Source organism: Pollicipes pollicipes, unplaced genomic scaffold, assembly GCF_011947565.3.
Source record: "Pollicipes pollicipes isolate AB1234 unplaced genomic scaffold, Ppol_2.1 Scaffold_7231;HRSCAF=8579_pilon_pilon_pilon, whole genome shotgun sequence".
Taxonomy (NCBI): Eukaryota; Metazoa; Arthropoda; class Thecostraca; order Pollicipedomorpha; family Pollicipedidae; genus Pollicipes; species Pollicipes pollicipes.
The window spans coordinates 46,060,256-46,078,914 of NW_023597034.1; the positions used below are offsets into that span (position 1 = coordinate 46,060,256).

An 18,659-nucleotide genomic window follows, 5' to 3' on the forward strand; every position below is an offset into this window, starting at 1 on the left:
AAGGGACAGTTTTCACCGGCAAGGCCAACGAAGTCTGGCTCTTTTAACTCCTTTCACCTGGTCTCCGAACACTCGTAAAACCTGGGTCGCTTTTACGGACGTCTTCCTCGATGTACTCGCGATGGCCTGTTTACCAACCACACAACTGTGCAGTCATGCCTCTTAGCCTCAGTAAGTCAGCTGTTTTCGAGTTCGATGGCTGAAGAGATGGTAGGCCAAGGGCAAAACTGAATGGAGAGGCATTGCCCCTGCCAGCATGCCGAAGACTTCTTCATCTGGCGTGTCCGAGCCGCCGCCGAGTGATGGGACAGCGTGTGTGCGGTGCCGACATCTCTCGTCAGTACCAACACCGTCGCAACTTATCCGGCTGCGAGCGAATATTGCGGGCTGAGAATGGCCAGCCAAAGACCAATAGGCATAACAGCAAATGCTCAAATCCAGTTGCTTTGAAGTAGCACCCAAAGGATGAGCGTTTCCAACAGGGGAATTTAGCTATTTTTGTTTGATTAGGTGGGCGTTTGTTCGGTCACGACCGTCAAACATGGACAGCAATGTGATGAGGCGAGCGACAATGCACTACTGCGCCGCCATCAGGTCTGAGCCGGCATGGACACACCGGGACGACCGTGGAGCCATCTCGCGGCTGCCGGCGGCACCATGCTCACGCGGAGTGTCGCAAGGTGGACGGGCGGGCCTGCCCATTACCACGCGCGACGGTAAACCAACGGAGCGAGCTCATGCGAGGCCCGCTGCTGAGGATCGTGCTCGGTCGGGTGCCACCACGGGCATCTTCAGGCCTACACCGTTCATGTTCCACCAGGTCCACTGTCGCCGGGCTTCTCCAGCACCGTCAAACACGAATCCCACATTAGAGATTTAATCATCAAAAGCATATGGCTGTTAGGTATCAAACTGCAATATTTGGCAATTGCACCACAAACATATGACACTATATACATGAACTATTTACACTGGATGAATGCAACTTGTCAGTTCATTGGAATTGATCACGGAAAACTAATCGTCACATCAAACACTAATAATTCACATGCGCACAAACAGTTGACTAACGATCTGCTCAGACTGCTGACATAAATTCGATTACGAGTTCACCTGTCACACAGAACTCGTGGCGATCGACACATGACACCGCCCGGCCGCAATTGATCTGTCTCGCCGGAAGGGTTCGCCGCCCGTTGATCCGTCTCGCGGCGGGCCGCCGCCGCACTGGCCGGTCGGCCGGCCTGCCGGAATCACAGCTCGCGCGCCGCGCGTCACACGACTCGCCGTCGCTAAGCGACCGCACGTGCGCACCGGTGGCCGGCCACCGGCGCGCCAGTCCTCGTATAAATAGCGCCGGCGCCAGCTGCCGCGCTTGTTCGCTGGCTGCGGTGGCGCGCCGCGCTCACACCACTTTGGCGTGGGCGGGCGCGTCCGAGATGTAGGTGTAGTCGGCGTCCGTCTCGGCATAGTCGTCGTCAGCGTCGGGCCGCGGCCGGGCCGGCGTGCGCACCGGCTCCGTGATGCTCAGCCGCTCCAGCGGCTCCGACTCCTGGTCGCCGTCCTCCTCGTACAGGCTGCGGCGCAGGCGGGGTCACCGTCAGCCGGACGCCGACCAGCTGGCGTCCCCCCATGCCCGGAGCCCCCACGGTCTCGACCCACGCAGTGGTGTATGAGGGTCGCCGTCAGCCGGACGCCGACCAGCTGGCGTCCCCACCATGCCCGGAGCCCCCACGGTCTCGACCCACGCAGTGGTGTATGAGGGTCGCCGTCAGCCGGACGCCGACCAGCTGACGTCCCCACCATGCCCGGAGTCCCCACGGTCTCGACCCACGCAGTGGTGTATGAGGGTCGCCGTCAGCCGGACGCCGACCAGCTGACGTCCCTACCATGCCCGGAGTCCCCACGGTCTCAACCCACGCAGTGGTATATGAGGGTCGGCGCGGACGGTGCGCAGAGGTTGAGACATGTGCGCCCCTCCCCAAAGATGAAGACGCCAGCGGCGACGAAACAAGCAGCTGGTTCCCCGCTGTACACCGACATCGCGACAGTGAAGCACCAGTCTGACTGGCACCAACTGCCAGCGAAGCACCAGTCTGACCGGCACCACCCGTCAGCGAAGCATCAGCCTGACTGACTCTACCGTCAGCGAAGCACCAGTCCGACCGGCACCAACCGCCAGCGAAGCACCAGTCTGACCGGCACCACCCGTCAGTGAAGCACCAATCTGACCGGCACCACCTGTGTTGCACCACGGCACCACCTGTATGGAGCGCGCCAAGTGTCTCGCCCCCCCCCCCCCCCCTCCCCGGGATTGCACAGTGCCCCGGCCGAGCCGCGGGGCCTCGCTTGCGGCGTGGTGGGCGATGCGCACGGAATCACGTGGGCGCGTGTTTTGTGTTTTCATGCGTCTCAGGACGGCACGGACGGTAAACTCAAACTTGGTGTCATGTTAATCAATGCTGTCAAATGAGCACAATAAATTTGTGTTTGGACTGCTTTGTTACCATCCAAATCATTCCTGGCAATAATGGCGTATGGAACGAAAAGAAGAAAAACGAATAAAAGCACAAAACAAATGTTGTTATGCACACACACCAAGGCGCTTCATTAACATGTACACGTTGGGGTTTAAGTTTTTGGGTTAAGTACCATGGGTACTTACTTAAGCTAAGGCGTATCTTCAACAACAACCCTGCAACGCATCATTTCCGAATTATATACTTAACCGACAACACAGAGCTCATGCTGAAACGAGCGCTCTACAACAGCGTCCCCGATCCCAACCCTCTCGTTTGATTGACTACTGTCTGGCAACGAGACGCGCCCGTTGGCTTCACAGATTACCTACGCCAGACAAAAACATCTAAGATTCATGATGCTCATGGAATGACCTCCTCTATGGGAGCAAGACATAGTCGAGCCACTAAGCAGCGCAAGCGAAAGCGCCGCCCGGCCACTCGAGCGCGCGCCAGTAACTCACAATTCGGGATCCTGTTCGGCCCGCCCCCTCCTCAGCCACCAGCAGCTCGTACTCCTCGGCGGCGAACCGGTCCCAGTCCGACATCTGGCGGCCATGGGACACACTTCAGTCGCAGCCACCGCCGCCAGAGCCGCACGGCGGCGGGGCCGGACGCACCGCCACGGTATCGGCCGCCCCATCCGCCCAGTAAAAGGTCACGTCCGCCATTACGACAATTGACCTCTGGTTAAGAACAGTGATGTTCGCATCCGTGACCGCCCGCCTCGAAACCTTAATCGACGCCAAGGGCAGGCCTGGCTGGCGACCAGATCTCCCCAATCACATGAAATCATTCAGCACCAATTGCTCCCGACACAGGAACCGTAGCAAGCTACCACACCATAACCCATCGGGTGAACCCGCCACTGCGCTCCGGCCCACGGTGGTAGCGCAGGGCAGAGGCGGCACCCACCGGCTGGCCGGGCTCCCCGTCCCGCTGCATGGCGAACGGGTCGCGCTGGTCGTGCTCCAGGTACTTCTCCAGGTTGAAGAACGTGTCAAAGAAGATGTTGGCCATCTGGCACTGCTTGAGGTCGCTGAGCGCGATCTTGCCGTGTGTTTCGGGCTGGACCATGTCCAGCATCTGCGGAGCGAGTGCGACCCTCATTGCCGGTTCAGCGTCACTGTCGTCAGCGAGAACACGCGGTACGCAGGGAGTGACTGTCACGACCGGGTGTCAACAGGGCAAGACCCTATACCCGTATCCAATCGGCTTACTCCGAGTAGCAACGCGTCTGCATGAGCCGCCACACGGTCCTGTGTAACCATTGTCGCAAAAAAACACTCAGGCGCTGGCAAACCCAGTCCCCACTGTCGAGCCAGCAGCAGTCGCTGTCGCCAGACGTATTCATGAAGCGTGCCGCGTTCGTTAGGACGGATGGGGCCCGCTCGCGACCACATCGGACCCGGTCGCCGCCCGGACACGGACCCGTGTCACGACTCCAGCACCCGGAGCGCACGGCCACCGCCGGGAAAGCCGTCACTGCCGCCCGCTCACCCAACAGAGGCAGTCCTCGAACGGCAGCGTCTCCATGCCGAGCGCCTCCATACGCTGCAGCTGCTCCTCGTAGAAGTACTCCAGCTCGTACATGGAGAGGAAGCCGTCGCCGTCCAGGTCCATACACCTGCCGGGGAGGTGGGCCAACGTCAGCGGGCACGGCCAGATGAGACGGCGGCGGGGCTAGAGCACCGCGCCGTGCCCGGCGTTAACACCGCCGCCTGACACGTCCACAGCTCCGCCAGGCCAGACGCCGACGCGGCGCGGCGGACGTGAGCGGACGGCAGCGGCGAGGAGCGGCGCCCTCTCCGCGGGAGAGCAGCGCCCGGCACCACGCGAGGCGCGCCGCCACCGGCGGGTGACGCGGCGTCCCCGCCGTCAACACGTCGGCACGGTCGGCCGGGCGCGTTTCCGGTCGGAAGGCGTCTGTCTCCGAGCGGACCCGCCTCCGGCCGCGCGCCGATAACGCCGCCAGACGCCACAAACCGCGCGGCCTTGTCAACTATCTGGACGGCGCGGGCGCTGACCCGGCCGGCCGCGGCGCCTTCCGGCCGGCGCGCCGAGCCGCTCACGGCGGCAAAACAACGCCAGCTGTGGCCAATTTCCGTCAGACGGGCCGCACGCGACCATGCAGACTGTCGCACAAAGAGGCGGGCGACGGCGCAGACCCGGGATGGCTCCCCATCCGGGGACCTGCCTCGATACCAGCCGTTTTCCAAAGCTGACGGACGAGCTCAAGCTGACGGCACTGGACCACACATCACAGCAAGCGTCTCGGCGCGCGTCCCACCAGCCAACTCGCTTCCGCATCGTCGCGCGAAGTCGCGCCGGTCCACACCCCACCACAGCTCAGCCGCCGTGCTGCGGACCGTCGCCTGGCCGGCGGGCGCCGTCGTGGCCGCTGCGGCAGCCGGCCCGCCCGCCGACGACGCTCACCTGAACCAGTACTCAATGGCGTCGGGTGCTTCTTGTCCTCCTCCGAGAGCAGGAACCACACGAACTCCATGTAGGTCATCTTCTCCTGCCTGCGCGCGCGCGCGCGTCACCGCGCCGCTGAAGATGCGGTCGATGATGCGCGACGAGACGGCTGCAACGATCGCTGGTTCACCATCATGTGCCACGACCTCGGCCTTCAGAGCCACTCGGTACCTGAGTGACAATCATTCGGCACTCTGTGTCGCGTCGCCAGCAGGCCCTCTACAGCAGCAGGGCGCTCCACACCCCGGTGGGAGGTCAACAATCCTAGGTCAACAGACCTAGGTCAACGGTCCTAGGTCACGGCCGACCGAGGGTATGCGACGTTGCTCGGCCGCCTTTGCAAAGGCTCTGTTCGGGAGCGCGACCGATCCCCGGGAGCAGTAAACAGAGGTGCCGTGGTACGTCGGTACGCCGGCGTATTTACCGTGGTCGTTGTGCCGAGCCACGTCCGACTTGTCTATGAGCAGGTCGTGATCTTTGTCCAGCTCCCAGAACTTGCAGTAGATCACGTAGAAGTGCTCGTACGAGAAATAGTCTGTGATCTGCAAGGCAGCCACACACATACACATCACGAGCTGGACAGGCGATTACGATTCCGCATCTCCCTAGTACGGAGCATCTTGCATCGAGCTCGGACCCGCCGGCCGGGACCCCGCGGCTCTGCAGAACCGAGGCGCGGCCGACGCCAGGCCCGCCGCGGGACGCGGGGGGGGGGGGGGCGTCCGGCAGGGGCCCGGTGCCGCGCCACGGCCGTGTGCCGGCCGCCACCGCCGCACCCACCTGGTTGATGTCCTCCTCCTGCTCCAACAGCTGGATCGTGCTGAGCAGGTTGGAGCGGCGCAGCTCCGGCACTGTGATGCGGCCGCTCCACGAGCGGTTGACGCAGTAGAAGATGCGCGCGATCACCTGCGGCGGGCGGCGGCGGGTCAGACGGCGAGGCGGAGCCGGCGGCCGGGTCCGGGACACTGGCCCGCCAGTGCCGGTGACTCGGCAGCGGCCGCCGCCGTCCGTCAGCCGGCCGGCCGGACCAGCAGCCGACCAGATAGGTTTGACACGCCCCTGTCGCTATCACAGAGTCCGACCCGACCTGACCTGACCTGACCTGACCCAGTCAAGCCCGACCCGACCCAACCCGACCTGACCTGACCCAATACGAACCGGCCTGATCGGTCCCTCACCGTGTGCACGTAGCGGCTGTGGAACTCGATAGCCTCCTTGAGGAAGTTGAGGCCCGGGTGCGTCTCGACCACATCCTGCACCAGCGGCACCAGGTCCTCGGGCACCAGGTGGTTACGCAGGCCGCCGGTCAGCACGCGCACGAAGCGCGACGCCTGGTCGTGTGAGGTGGCCAGCAGCCTGCCGGCGGCGCCCGACGCTAACGTCACAAACACACGCGTTCCGGCCGCCCAGGGACAGGCTACACACGCCCTTTGTACCACGCAGCCGGCAAACATCATCACGCTGGAACAGCCGTAAACAAGTCAATGGTCACAACACTGCTGAGTTATAATTTGTAACGAAAACGCCGAATGATCATCCGGGACACGTGATCAGATGAGCCCTACTGGTCAATGAAGACACATGCGCCAGTGTTAGCTGAGCTGTCGGCTGGCGGAGCGATCTGTCGGCCAGCCGTGCGACCTGACGGCTAGCCGAGCGACATGTCGGCTAGCCGAGCTAGTCGACACAGCGAGCGACACCTCGGCGATCACACGACGAAGAGCCTAGGGTGTTGTGATTACGATTCCGTCCTGCGACGGGTACGGGCGTGGGAGGACGGGAGGCGACAAAACAGCGCGCCGCCCGCGGCCCCCTCTCGTCGGCCGTGGGAGCGCGCCCCAACGGCCGGCGTCACCTTGAGCCCAGCTAACGACCAGCCGTAATCGGGCGCGCGCTGGCGCCGAAGACAACAGCGCGCGGCACGCGAACCGGCGGCGCGCCGCTTTTTCCGGCGCGCGCGGCTCGGCCGACGTCCGGGCGCGCGCCGCCGCCGGGCCCGGCCGAGGGTCACGTGACCTGTTGTGCACGCGCGCCAGCCGACCGCCAGCCTTGACCAAGTTTTTGTGAGAGCGCTGTTTCCTCGGCCAGCGGCGGCTGCGCGTCCGCGCGCGCGCGCGCGCGGCCGGCCGGCCGGCTGCGGAGGAAGCGGGCCCGATAGCTGGCCGGGATCCGCCGCCCCCGGGTCCGCCGCCCGGCGGCCCCAGTCCGCCGCCCGTCTTCGCTGCCGCCGATCAGCTCTGACCCACCTCTTCCAGAAGTCGAGGAGGCGGTGGCGGTGACGTGGCCGGTCTTCTCGCCGCCGGCCGCCAGGAACAGCGGCACCTTCCAGTAGAGCGGCAGCTCGCACGCCTGCCGACACCGAGCGCCGGCCGTCAGTCCGCCGCTCGCGGCCGCCCGGCCACAATGGAGACAGCCCGCCGCGCCCCGCCTAACCGCACATTGAGCCGGCGCGTGACAATCGCTTACCGCTGCCATTGTTGTGGCGCCGGACAAAGGCCGTCTGAAGCGGTACGGATGGCCGCCGTTGCTGAGAGCCATGCACTGCACTGTTCGCTGACCGAGTGGGCCTCCGAGAATATATTTAAACGTCACTAAGCCTGAAGAGCCACCAGTCACAGTATCATTGCAAACACGGCACACCGCTGAGACGAATTCGGGAAGAGGCACATAGCAGGACGAAAAGGATGCCATGGAAGCTGGAGGATCAGATGATGTAGTCTCTGGGTCTACCCATGCCAGCAAAGCTAAACGTGCGAGAGGGAATGGAACTTGCAAAAGCGCACCTGGGCGGTCCAAATGCGAGCAAAGAAGTATCTCCGTATCAGGTTCGTTAAACAGACACCAGAACAATTGTCCCACCCGAACTGTCCACCTGTGCCCACATCTGGCGCGGGCGTACCGCGCAGACCCGGCCAGCCGACGTATGACACACGGCGCGATTGCAATACGCCAAACCCATCTGTCGCATCAGCCGTGGCTGCGGCCGCGTGCCCAGCGCTCCGGGCGGCGGCGCCGGTGCCTCTGGCAGCGGTGCAGGGCAGCCTGCGCCGGCCCGGTCGCGCCGGCGTATATGGCGCGGCCGGCGCCACCACCGCCGCATATGGCGGCGCGGCCGTCTGCGCCCGAGGACGCCTCCCCACCGGCCGGAGCGTGCCGAGCGTCCCCTTCCCGGACGTCCCCCCCCCCCTCAGCGGAGAGAGTCATTGATGCACCGCGCGGCGGGCGCACGACACGCCGGTCGGGGATCGGCAGCTAGCAGCCGGCGCTCAACCCGGTTACCAGCGACAGAGATCACTGCTCGATAACTGCAGATTGTAATGCAGTAAGCTTCTTTTGAGGTGGACTACAAAATCCTAAGGCCATCGGCTGTTGCCTTCAGGCATCTTCTGTCGCGTCCCGCTGGGCCTACTGCCTCGGGTGCGAACGTCGCCGTTTGTCCGGGGGTCGCATGCGGTCAGCCGGGGCCAGCCGAGCGGGGGAGCTCGGGCACCCGACCACTATCCTCTGTTGACGGTCGGGGCCGCACCGACCAGCCACAGCTGCCATTTTATTTATTCATCTGCACACATCTGTGATTCGGGGCCGGCGCCAGCCAGCTGGCCGCCCGCGCCACCGTCTGTGCGGCCAGGCCGGCGCGGCGCGGCGCGGCTGCGCCGGGGCGGCCGGTCCGTCGTTCGGCGCCGCAGCGACCGCTCGTTACGTGCCGGGCCGGGCCGGGACAGGGGCGGAACCGGCAGCCGGCGGCGGCCGCTCCCTCCGCGGCACGGGACGGGTGCTGCGGATCAGCAGCCGCGCCCGCGGCTGCGCCTGCACGCGATCAGGCTTAGCGGGAGGGAGGGCCGCTGATCCAGTTTAGAAGACGTCCGGGCTGGCTGAGTCGGCAAGCCCGGCGGGAGGCTGGAGAGGCCTGATGCTGCGCTGCGCTCCGAGCCCGGGCTAGACTGCAGCAGGCAACGGCGAATTTCCCCAGCGGGCAGTGCTCCCACGTGGCGCATGTCAGCGGCTCGGGCCACGCCGGGAGACGGGCTCCCTGAGCGTGAGCCCTGGCCCGGTAGGCGTCTTCGGACGGCCGAAAGACGGCGTGCGCGGAACAGCCCTCTCACCTTGGCGATGGCGGCAAACTTGTCTTGGGGCACCTGCCCGCCCGGGTAGGAGGAGAAGGCCTGCGCGGATCTTCTGCAGCTGCGCCTCCAGCTTCTCCCGGCTCTCGGCCGGCCGTGCGGGAAGTGGAACCTGCAACAGGAACAGAGCGCCGCGTCACAAGGCGCGCGCCGGGACACGCCAGCGGAGCACACCCCCACACCGGCGGCGCCAGATGCAGGTCACGGTACGTCCCAACCGACGCGTGGCACACAGCGCGCCGTCAGCGACGCGCGGCGACCGGGCCGGGCCAGACCCTGCGACCCTGACCGACCGGGCCGCGCTCCGTGACCCGTCTGCGCCCCGAAAGAAGCCAGTCATTCGGTTCGGCCGCACCCAGCCCGGCACACAACACGCACGGCCGGATAGCCGAGTACCCAACGGCCTCGCCGTGCCACTATTGTATACAAGCCGGCGGCCGCGCCTCCGATCGGCCGTGCCGCGGTGTTTGGATGATATCGAGCCCCAAACGCTCATGACGCAGCGCTTCAATGGACCACTGCGCAGAAACGCGGTGAGCGCCGCGCACGGACTGCCAGCCTCCGGGCCGCCGCGCGCCGCTGACAGCGTGCCGCGTGTGTGTGAGCGCGGCGCACGACGGCCGCCAGACTGGGGCGGGGCGGCGCGCGCAGGTAATCCGGCGCCGAACTTGGCGGCCGGCGGGTGCGGGGAAGGCCGGCCAGTGCGGCGCCGGCCGGCGAAGGTCGCCGCCCTGGACGTGCCGGGGCCACGGCAGACAGGCGCGGGCCACGCGTCCGCCAAGGGCCGCGCCGCCATCGATCGGACGCCGTCTGCCGGCGGCCGGCCGGCACGCGGGACAGGCCTCCGCGGCCGCCCCGCACTGACCCACATCCCAGCTCGGCGGCGACCTCGGCGACCCCGCCTGAGGGCTCGGTCGGCCGGCACGACCCAGCGGGCGGCGGCGGCGGCGACACGACCTCGGCCCAGTCCCTCACCAGCCACTGATCATGTCCGCATCGCCCTGCGGTCGCCGTCCGGACGCCCCCCCCCCCCCCGCCCCAACCCAGCCGCTCTGCCTGACCTGAGCGGCGACCGCGGCCTCACCGCCTCGGCCAGGGCGGGACGAGCCAGCGCCCGCCCACCGACGAGCTAAAGGCACTGCCGATAAAGCGGCTCAGATCCGACCAAATAAACAGGCTGGTCTGCGAGACAGCCACATTGCCCTCCGCGGGCCTTGGGACGCCCATATGAACATGCTTTGAGGGTATTTGTTTGCACGATGAATCCCCTCGGGGCGAACAGCAGACCTGAACGATGTCCGGGGTGACTGCGCAAGCGAGAGACATCCAAAGGATTCGGGAAAAACATACGTTATGTAACTGAAGAGAGCACACTGTGCGGAGATAACCCGAAGCTGATTATCCCAACGCGTCCTACTAAGAGGCAGCCCGCCCGCTGATACAAGTTGTGCTCTTCACATCTTGGGACGGCTTATTTACTGCGCCGAGCCACACTGGAGTGCGACGCATCAACGCTCCACGCACCCCAGAAGGGAGGCCGCTTTCCCTGCGCCAAGCGACGTCCTACGCAGGGTAGCACCCAGCCCAACCACAAGCTTATCTGTGACCCTTCCATCTCGCGTCGTGTCTTCCATAGAAATGCTCCCGGGACGGACCATCACGTGCACGGAAATGCCGAATGTTCAGCGTCCAGATCTCGAAGGCGGCAGGGAGCAGCCCGGCATTCACTGTGCTGTGTGTTGATATGACACCCTGCCTAAAGACGACGACGCTGCCTCGGCGGACGGTAGCTGGAGCTGCGGATCGCAGTCTTGACCTGACCACGGCCGGCAATCGTAGGAGCGCGCCAGCCTGTCACCTCGTGATTCTCTCTGTTGCGACTGGTTCTATTCTTATCCATCATAGCCTGTCTGATCCAGTCCAGGTTGGTTGTGTAATGAATGGGACGATTTTGTCCCGTCCTGCACGATATTGCGGCGCCGTCCTGACCAAAACACTGCTCCCAGTGCTGGCCTCGCCCCTGATGACTTTCTCGTCACGTCCTCGTCTGACCTTCTGTCGCTGATCTGACCAGGCGCGTGACGGCCGGTCCCGCCACATCCTGACCTGACCTGACCCAACCTGCCGTCCCAAGAGAGTGAAAGTGTCGCAGTCGGCGGCGGCAGGGGGGGGGGGGGGGGGCTTGTTTACCGGGGGCGGGGCGACAGTGTTTATTTTGTAGCTCCGTCGCCGCGGCGGGCCCGATCCCAGGTTCCCCGGCCGCCTATTGCGCCGTACGGTGCGGCCGCAGACCGATATAGGCCAGCCAGCGGCGCACCACCGCTGCCCGGCGAGGTCGCCTTGTCTAGCTGCGCAACCCCTGCGAGAGTCCCGTGAAGGGGCCCCTGACCGTCACCGAGGGCTGTCCTCACGGCGGGGGACCCTACCGTCACCGTAAGCAGTCCCCCAACCCTACCCGTCACCGCGAGCTCTCCTCAGTGCGAGGCCACCCTGACCGTCCAGGCGACGGAGGGAAAACAGGCCCCCCCCCCCCCCCCCAGGGCGCGCCGGCGGCGCGACAACGGCCGGCAACCAGCCGTCGGGCGCCGGCGCCGGCGGTACACTTGACCTTGCACTCGGCCGTCTGGATGGACACGCGGCCGGCCGGCCAGACGCGCCACACGCCACAGATCTCGCCGACCGGCACCACGTGGCGCCGCCGGCCGTGACCGGTACGATGCCCCAAACCGGTCACGAGGGACTTTCGATGTCGCAGCTGAGGTCACCGGCAAGTACCCGCATCACCCTGGCGCGGCGCGGCCGACGCCCCAGCGCACCGGCTCCGCGTGTCGCTTCCGCGCATTCAATCACGGGCATTTCGCATTCGCGCTGCACGGCGACCGCACAGCGATCCTGAAAGCACGAGCATGCAACAAAGCACGAGCAACACACAGGAATCCGCACCGCCACGCAGACAAAAGCAAACGGTCGTAACGGCCAGCTTCCTTCCGCCATCACCGCCTGCCGGCAGCGACGCCGCAACACCTGCCTGGGTATGAGCGCGTTCTTCTGTGCGCGGGGCGTTGGCCGGCCGCCGCGGCGGTGACTTGGGCGAGGCGGTGGGCGACTCCGTGCTGCTCCTGCCATCCTTGTCCCGGCCGGTACGTCTGAAAGGTGGGCGGACGGGTCAGTCGGTCGGCAGCGGTCTCCCGCGGCGCCCCCGCAGGTCACGGCGGGCCGACGGCGGAGCGGCGGCGCGTCCGTGCGCGGTCGCATCCCGCCGCCTCCCTTTGTCTCCACGCTGCGCCGGATGCAGAACGCCGCGTCCGGCTACGACACGCAGTCGGAAGCCGACAGTGGCGTTTATGGCCGCATGCATTTTACATCGAGGCGGGCTACTCAAGCATGCACTCCACGTATTTCCTTCCGCGCAAAGCAGCGCATCGGGGGCGGGGAGGGGGGGGGGGGGGCAGCGAGGGATGCGCCCCGCCTGGAGACGCGTGGGACGCCGGACACCAAGAGTTTCCGGCCGGGTCGCGTGACCCGTAAACGAACCGGCGTGAGGCCTTCGTCACCAAGGCTGACGCGCCGCACGCCTGGCGTGGCCACCTCGGGAGTTGGGGAGGGGGGAGGGCGTAAACGGCTCCAACTCCGACTCCAGACTCGCGCCAAGCGGGCGGCCGTTGGCGCAGCCCTGACTCGGAGTCCGTGTCGCTGCAGACTCGCGGCCGCCGTCACGCGACAACGCGACCGGGAGCCACCCGCCGCGCGCCGGCGTCAGCCCGCCCGACGGCCGGCGGGTCTTCGCGCTGCGGCGAGCCTCCGCAGCGAGCCCCTCCTTCTGCGTAGGCGGGCTCGACCCGGCCGACCGGGCCGGCCGCGTTGATGACAGCCAGATCCTCGCGACACTGGACTCGGACAGCACGTGCCCGACATAGGGGCACGTGTGACAGGCGGCGGCAACTCCAAGTCAAGGATGAATCACGCGGCCGGTAGCGCCTCCGCGCTGACCCGCTGAAATCCCAGATATCGCGGCGGCGAGGGTCGTGGTTTTCAGCGGTAAACCAGCGCATCAGAATATAAACCTTCGCCGTACTGCACGCTTTGAGCACTGTTCGGAAGCAAATAATGATATCATCAGACTGAGCTGGCGTAGGACGGCTGGTGCTCTTTCCGGAACCACCGGCAGGACAAACAAGCTCCGAGTTGTCACCCAGTGAGAATGGGACTGCACAATAGTTTATGCAGTAGGGTTGTATCACTCCCAGTACTCGTAAGCTAGGTGGTACGCATGGCAGAGTGCAGGCCACGATAAGTTCTCACAATGGCGAGGTGCGCACATGCTAAACGGCACGAAAGATATACCCCCATTCACGATGTGACAGCCCTTTGCTGTAGGCGCTGTCTCATACAATGCCAGACATGCGGACACATGGATCCCCCCAGTCAGACTGCGAAGGTATGGCAAAAAGGCTTATACAGCTGTCGCTGTCCTTTGTTCAGTTTAACTTGTGTTTCGCGGGTAAAACTATCCTAGATTAACGTAACGTGAATATCACCGCATTGGTTGCTTTGTACCAGCTGACATAGGCCAGTTAAATGTATATTTAGGTAATTTTATCTGTCACGCCGACTACCTGGGAAAAACAAGAATACGAGATGCTTTCCGTTGATACCTTGAATATTGTTAGCACTTTTGGACGCACTTGTTGCGCAATTAAAACACCCATTGTTTGTAATACGACTGGCACGACCACAGCTCGGCCCGAATTTTCTTTCCCCCGATTTGTTTTCCTTTACCGAGTTCGCCCTGCTTTCACGCACAACGAATAATATCCTCACCAAATGTTTATACACGGAGTTACTTAACAGCGCCGTAAAAACGGCCAACCAGCCTAACGCCTATAAGCTAAACAAACAGCCGGGACGGTTCGGCTGGCCAGACGGGCTGCGCCGGTCGCTGATGTGACCCCGGCCGTCGCCCTGGCGTGACCCGGCGCTGCCCGCGGCGGGGGCCGCCACCCTCTGACCGGGCGCCGGCGCGCTGCCGCGCTGCGGCTCTCTGGTAGCGCCAGGCGCGCGCCGCCAGCTGGCGCAGCGTCACGTCGCGCAGCCAGCCGCCGGCCAACGGAAAACCACTGCGCAGAGTCCGACCATTCCCCCAGCAGTGACTCACATGGATGGATACTTGGCAACTGTCAAATTAGACAAATTCAAATTAGGCAAATGTCAAATTAATAAGGCGTGGTCGTGACAGTTCCGTCATTTGCTTTCGTCAAATGACGCCAACAGTGCGAGTTTTGCTGCATTGCAGTAATCATACTCGTATTGTAATTGTCCTATCCACCGATAGCATCAATGACTCCTTCAAGAACACAGCAGTGCACATGATCACGCCATCTTGGCATGATCACTAAATTTTGCTGGAGGTCCCCCCCCAATACCGGACCCTGGAACCACCTCCGCGTTTGCCTTGCATCCGAAATTTGGACTCAGTGCGTGACAAGATGTTAAATAAGACCTCCCGCAAATCGCTTTGGAGATAAACCGGCGAGAAACACGAGTATGGGATAGGGAGGGGGAGTGGTGGTGGGGGTGAAATCTTCCACCGGTAATAGGGTTACAGAGAGCCGCCAAAAAATTATCCTGCCAAACCTGTCAAAACTTGTGTCTCATACGAAAGACCCTTTGGTACCTTTCTTTTTACCAGCCAGGTATTCGGTCTTTCTGCTGCCACATGGCAAGGTGTTGGCTTCACCGAGGGCCCCGTAAATGGCTGGTGCGCAACAGCCGTGTCTGCCAGCGTTATGCCAGTACTTAATATCACGACGTTGCAGCACAGGGCGCAGAGTGAAACATCCAGAACTGATAGTATTTCCGTAGGTTTGCGCTTGTTCTTTTCATTTTTTTCTCGAAGTTTTCAAAACGCGAAAGCGCGACAGTTGCTCCTTAATTCTGCAATTGTTGAGATTGAAAGGAGTTTTTCTGAATCACGACATTAGCCTCGCTTCAGAAAGATGTGCTCAGAAGGCTTCTTTCGCAGGCTCAATGCCCTTATGTCGACACGACTCAACCAGACTAGTACCAACGTCAGCCACTGCACACGCTCTTTCAAAACCAATCTCTTAACCCTGATGCCAAACAATACCTGATACCATCTGAAGCCCCAGCGCATTCTGAATATCTCTGATCTCGTCCTTTGTGCTCGGTGCAAGCCTTTTCCGGTTGCGCAACATCAGCCTCTCGCCGCCCATTAGAACTCGCCGGGGCGTAGTGAGCAACGCGGTCCCAGCCAGCGCAAAAGACGGGCTGATGCGATCGGACACCGCCCGACAACGGTCACATTATGCGTATCGGCTGGGCGCCGAGCATTCAGGTGCCACGTCGGTCGCGTGTCTCACCGGCCCGAAGATAGCCTTGAGCAGCAACATCTCGCCGGCGCGGCCTCCGAACTCCGGAAACACGTGGGCCGCGCGAGTGAGTCCAGCTCTGCCGCCGAGCAGCACCTCGGCCCGAGGTCCGACACAGCACGCCCAGCGCTCGGTCACCTCGACTGCACCGGTCTGCTGTCGACCGCGGGGGCTCGCGGTGCGCGCGGCGGCGGGCGGCACGGTACTGACTGCGTGGCGCCGGCGCCGGCCAGATTTGAACCGGCCGCGGCGCGTCAGCACTGTTTACGCGGCGCCACCGGAGGCGGGGCCTAACGTCAGGCAGTCGGCCGCTCTGTAAACTTACATCAGAGTTCGGGCCGGCTGGCCCCGCGCGAGGTCGCCCGTTTATCCCGTCCAACGATGGAGACGGCGGCGTCACAGGACGAGGCTGATGGCCGAGCCACCACAGGAACGCCCCAGGGCAGGGCAACCCCGGGCACCGGCCCAAGCTGACCTCCAGGCGCCACACCGAGTTTAGCATCCGGGAAGCCCCTGCCGTTTATTGAGAATAGCCACGCCCACGTCGTCCGCCGTTCGGAGAAGGGGGAGACGGGGAGGAGACTCTGCCGGGGACGCGACCGTGAGCGGTCGCGGCACGACGGCGGCAAGGAGAGGCAGTACCCTGTGGACCGGCGGCTGGTGGCCAGTCGCCGGCCCGCCGTCCCAGCCGCGACCCGGAGCTGACCGCCACAGCGTGCCGCCGACGGCGAGCGGCCCCGGCCCGACCCGACCGGCCGCCTCGGCACGGCCGTGTGACGAGCGCCAGCCGCCGCCGGGCCGCCCACGGACGGGGCCGGAGGAGCGCGCCACCACCTGGTTCGTATTGGGGTCACGGCGATTCGTCGCAGGGGTGACGTGGGCGGGAGAGACCCGCTCGGCCACGCCGTGGCCCCTTGTCGCCGGTCCAGAGCCGCCCTAAGACGTGCCCGAATCGAGTAAAAGCGGGAAATGACATCCCATTCCGCCGTTAGAGGAAATGCGGATCCCGGAAAAGGATGTCAGACGCCGCTCGTGCGAGAGACCACATTACGGGGCTCCAGTTACACCACAGGTGTTCGTGTTTTCCTCATAATAACGCGCCTCTTCACCAGGCGCCGTTTCGGGTATTCCAAAATTATGGTCCTGCGGTACCACCTGCCCTGCGCACAAGGCCAAACGACTGCCCGTTCGAGAGGCGGCACGGCTGAGCCCAACATCCTAGCACACTTGTTTTACAATTAAACGTTACTATTACGTCATTTCTTCACCTGACAGTTTTCTGTTGGGGGGGGGGGGGGGGCGGACTTCAGTCAAGAATATAACACCACACCTCCACGCACGCAATCACCAATATGTAAGGATAGGGGCTGCCGCGAAGCAGCTCCCTCATGTCCTAACATCGGCACGTCTCCAGTGCATGATTCACTTCGAAACTGGCCATATATGGACAGCAGACACTGGGTCTCATAACTGGATTAAGATGCATAGCATAACATATACAGATCTGGCCGTGTGTTTTTAATGTCCGAGGGCAGAACATGAAGCAGTCAGCCTGGCCCGGTGGTGACGTCACCCACGCCCAAATGGCATAAACATCCACTAATCTGCCGTCAAATAAACATGTGCACGCAACAACTGAATGACAAATTTCAGATACGAATGCCGCATGTCTCAAACTGGATAAACGCTCGAATAAACATAGACAGCTTATCGATTAACATCGACAACAGCCTCGCTATTTCAATACCGGTTCCAGCTGCCGACCGAGTCATCACTAACAGACCCGGATCAGCGTGTCCCAGCTGCGCGCGTCTCCGCCTACGCCACCTACGCCTGCGCCCCCAGGCGGTCGGCGGCGGCGCCGCCTGCACCGTCCCCGGTCGGAGCACGGGTCACGGCCGGCTCACGCCGGGCCGCTCTCGGCGGCGCTCGGCGTTCGACGGCGGCGGCGGCGGTGACCGGGCATGTGGCCGCCCCCCCCCCCCTCCCCCCCCCCGGAGCCGGGGCGTGACTCACAGGCCAGCTGTCGGCCCGGGCCGAGCCGACCAGGCCCGGTCGGCGGCTGACACGGCCGGCCGCCTGGGAACAGGGCCACCGGCCGCCCGGCAACCGGGCCCAGCGCGGCCCGCCCACCCCCGTGCGCCACCTCCGTGTACGCCGAACGCGGCCCGCTGGTGCCAAGCGGACAGTGGTGCCGGCCCCGGCATTTCCACCCAAGTCGGCGCTCCAGGGCGCTGAGCACGAGACGCCACGGCGCTGCCGAGGGCGCACCACCAGACGAATCACGCTCAGCGCACTCAGCGACAGCTCGTCGTTGTTAGATACGTTCCTCCACGGAGGTGGTGTCGTTCTTCGTGACACTAGCGGGACCTGTTTCGGTGGCAGACTTGCTATTCGACCACACATCATTGCAAATTGAACGTCGGGTACAGACACTGCTCGGTCGCGTGTAATGTATAACAACCCGTTCGGAATGCACACATTGTCTTTCATACGTATCTGTGTAGGCCATGGTATTCCAAATTGTTTTACCATGGTTTTATGGTCGAGCACCCATGACCCGCGATCGGACGGTTGGAACAAGAAGCCCAGGCAGAAGCACGGCCTCAAACGGAATACAGCCGAGTTTCAGTTCATCACATAGATAGCACCTAAACCGGCGGAGGTCCGCGGATGCACGCGACACCACACAAAAATGTTGCACGTTTGTGAGACGGGGTGAGCATGTCACCCATCCTGGGACGGCGACACGCGGAGGCCTCGTAGGTGGACGCGTGGTGGACACTGACATCCACGGTGTCTGAATTTTGATAGATCCATGTGCGATTATTTATACGTTGGAGTGGAAAATCTGCAGACACGCAACGTGCAAATAAAATGCCTTAATGAACAGTGCGAATCAGGTGACTAAGCGAGGACACCAATGAGCACCTATGTAATTCATACCGGTTCGCCCAACCTGCGAGGTAGGAAAAAAATCCAGGCGACCACAAGCACGCTCGAAGCGCTCATGGCCTTCTCATAAGCCGTTCTGTTTGCTCCCGAGGTCATTACGTCGCCCTCGGCAACGACCGTGAACTGCGGCAACCTTCCGCAGGCACGAGAGCGTGGACAAACAACTCCACTCAGCAGTCTGTCCCACACTTCAGGCC

The 18,659-nt window shown here is 63.4% G+C and overlaps 1 long non-coding RNA gene and 1 pseudogene across 1 annotated transcript; both read right to left on the bottom strand.

Moving 5' to 3' along the window:
- The window catches only part of LOC119109485 (serine/threonine-protein phosphatase 2A regulatory subunit B'' subunit beta-like), a 66,701-nt pseudogene that overhangs the window by 20,254 nt on the left and 27,788 nt on the right, over window positions 1–18,659 (bottom strand).
- LOC119109486 (uncharacterized) lies at window positions 862–3,004 on the bottom strand. The gene is made up of 3 exons (XR_005095426.1): window positions 2,984–3,004; window positions 2,666–2,695; window positions 862–1,577 (listed from the first exon to the last, which is right to left on the bottom strand). It is a non-coding gene; the product is annotated as an uncharacterized LOC119109486 (long non-coding RNA).